Source organism: Schistocerca serialis, chromosome 4 (genome assembly GCF_023864345.2).
Source record: "Schistocerca serialis cubense isolate TAMUIC-IGC-003099 chromosome 4, iqSchSeri2.2, whole genome shotgun sequence".
Taxonomy (NCBI): domain Eukaryota; kingdom Metazoa; phylum Arthropoda; class Insecta; order Orthoptera; family Acrididae; genus Schistocerca; species Schistocerca serialis.
The window spans coordinates 36,960,393-36,962,670 of NC_064641.1; positions in this window are offsets into that span (position 1 = coordinate 36,960,393).

A 2,278-nucleotide genomic window follows, 5' to 3' on the forward strand; every position below is an offset into this window, starting at 1 on the left:
CTTGTGTGAAATGTTGCTTCATCACTAAATACTAGCTTCGAACTGAACTGGTCATCTGTTTCCATTTGTTCAAAGACAAACTTGCAGAACTCTTATTTTTCTTCACCATAGCCACTTCGGAAAGCACTGAACCAGTTGTAGATGATACGGTTTCATTACTAACCTTTCCCTTAGAACTCTCAAAATGGTCAGTTGTGGAATTTGCAGCTCTCTGCTAGCTCAGTTTGTCGATTTTCCTAGAATGCCAGCAAATCCCTCTTTAAGGCGGCCAACATTTTCTTCACTCGTACACAGGCATCCGGTACTTTTTCCCTTTGCACAAACACCCTTTCTTTGTGGATTGCTTATACCAATGTACAATGCACCACCCTAAGGAGGTTCAACACTATCCACGTTTTCTGTACTCAATAACGCAAAAAGTTTTTTGTTGAGTAGCTATCTTTACATTGGCAACAGAAATGAAGGTTACGTGGCCACTAGTGCTCCTTAGAGACCAAATAAGCAAGCATACGAAACTTCAGAGCTTCCTTCAAGCGATGACAGGAACAGCGTACCTCTCCTCCTCTTCTTCTTCTTCTTCTTATACTTCTTCTTTTCAGAGTTCTTGAATTTCAGTCATGGTATCCTTTTTGAATCATCCTGTATAACAGGTAAATCAGACGACACACACACACACTAAATGACAACTCCAATTGTTTCAAAATACCTTTTACTGAATGAAATATTCAGAGATTTCACCAACAAACTAGGAAAAAAAAAATCAAATTACACAACCTTTTCAATCTTCTTCCTCGTCTGATTTAGACAATATGTACTCTGCACTTACATCTCCCAACAAATACTCATGCCTTTTATTTTAAATCATTTGTTTCTTAGCATTGTGTGCAGAGTTTTAATTTTGATATCACAAAGCAATTTGTGTGTTCCTTTTGTTCAAACAGACATGGCATTGTTCAACCCCATTCTTATCAAAGCTACTATGATAAGGCCCCAGCAAATTATGTCTTACAAAACACTGAAAGGAGTTTCGTTCCTTGCATAAGTGGAGTACACAACCATTATGCATTGAAATTTCTGGTAACTATTAAAACACCCTGACTGGAACAGGGCTGCCAGTGGACACAGCAGACATGCACACCTGACACCATGTGCTTGCCAGTGGCCAAATGCTCCACTCTTTTTAGTAAATTATATCTTCAGATAGAGTTGACGCAGGGGGGGGGGGGGGGGGGAGATATTTTGATCAAGATACTGTACCTGATTTTCTGTACTCAGAAACAATTCTTTGGAAGTGATCAACACTGCTTGAAGACTGAAATTTACAGATAACACTTGAATTCTCGCTTCTTAGTGCTTTTTGTCTCCACTGCACTTATTTCACAACAGATCTCTTCCTTGTTAATGTTTGTCATGATAATCATTTTTAAACAGCTTCCCTTCCACTATAAGCAAACTTTTAAGACATCATCAATCTTTTTCAGTTTAAATAATCCTAAATTGTCATTGAGATATTTGCTTGTATTTTCGGTAGAGAGCTCATTTGCAACTGTTCTCTTCTTCTTTACCTTTATGGTTGTTGTGTATGACTTAATATTCAGGCTTTAATCAAAATATCTTTCTGATGACTATCTTCAGTATCTAGATCTAATGGAAGAATACTTCACTTACCAATATACTAACATCTTCACTGAGAGTTTCACACTACCATGTTCGAGGATGTACAGGTCGTACACCCCTGCAACACTATGCACAGACCACCACCTCTATCACCAAAATGATCATGTTCGACAGTGCTGGATGAGATGCAGGAACATACAGTGCACCCAGGAATATTGTCAAATGTAATTGTTTTGGTTGTCAAGGTTTTATGTTGTGGGGAGGCATAAGCTGTAGGGTGTGCTGAACTCCATATCTTTGAACAAGGTCCACTCACTAGTCAACATTACTCCATACCCATGTGTGACTTCTCAGGCTGCTTTCCACCCTGACTACATTTTGATCGAGGACAACGTGCAACGACACTGAACTTTGCAGATAGCAGAACTCTCTGAACGAAAGGATATTCGGTGAATGGGTTAGCTTGCCCATCCCCCTACTTAAATCCCATTGGGTACATACAGGATGCATTGGGAGATGTATTGCAGCACATCTGCCTGCACCAACAACCATCTACCAGTTGGCAACCACAGTGTTGGATATATGGGACCACAAGAACTTCTTACCAGGCTTGTGGCCAGTATGTGGTCATGTTGCAAAGCATGCACTGGCACCTGTGGTG